This window comes from Arachis duranensis, chromosome 2 (genome assembly GCF_000817695.3).
Source record: "Arachis duranensis cultivar V14167 chromosome 2, aradu.V14167.gnm2.J7QH, whole genome shotgun sequence".
Lineage (NCBI taxonomy): Eukaryota > Viridiplantae > Streptophyta > Magnoliopsida > Fabales > Fabaceae > Arachis > Arachis duranensis.
In genome coordinates, this window is record NC_029773.3 from 57,966,693 (window position 1) to 57,967,321 (window position 629).

A 629-nucleotide genomic window follows, 5' to 3' on the forward strand; every position below is an offset into this window, starting at 1 on the left:
GGCCCTCCTATCCATTGATGCTCAAAGCCTTGGATTTTTTTTACCCTTGCCTTTTGGGTTTTAAGGGCTATTGGCTTTTTCTGCTTGCTTTTTCTTTTTCTTTCTATTTTTTTTGCCATTTTTTTCGCAAGCTTTTCTCTTTTTTTTTTCACTGCTTTTTCTTGCTTCAAGAATCAATTTCATGATTTTTCAGATCATCACTAACATTTTTCTTTATTCATCATTCTTTCAAGAGCCAACAGTTTAACATTCATAAACAACAAGATCAAAAATATGCACTGTTCAATCATTCATTCAGAAAACAAAAAGTATTGTCACCACATCAATATAATTAAATTAAATTCAATGATGAATTCGAAATTCATGTACTTCTTGTTCTTTTGAATTAAAACATTTTTCATTTAAGAGAGGTGAAGGATTAATGGATTTTATTCGTAGCTTTAAGGCATAGTTACTACATACTAATGATCATAAAGTAGAGACACAAAACAAAGATAGACATATAACATAAAAAACGAAAAACAGAGAAATAAGAATAAGGAATGAATCCACCTTAGTGGCGTCTTCTTCTTGAAGGACCAACAATGTCCTTAAGCTCTTCTATGTCCCTTCCTTGCCTTTGTTGCTCC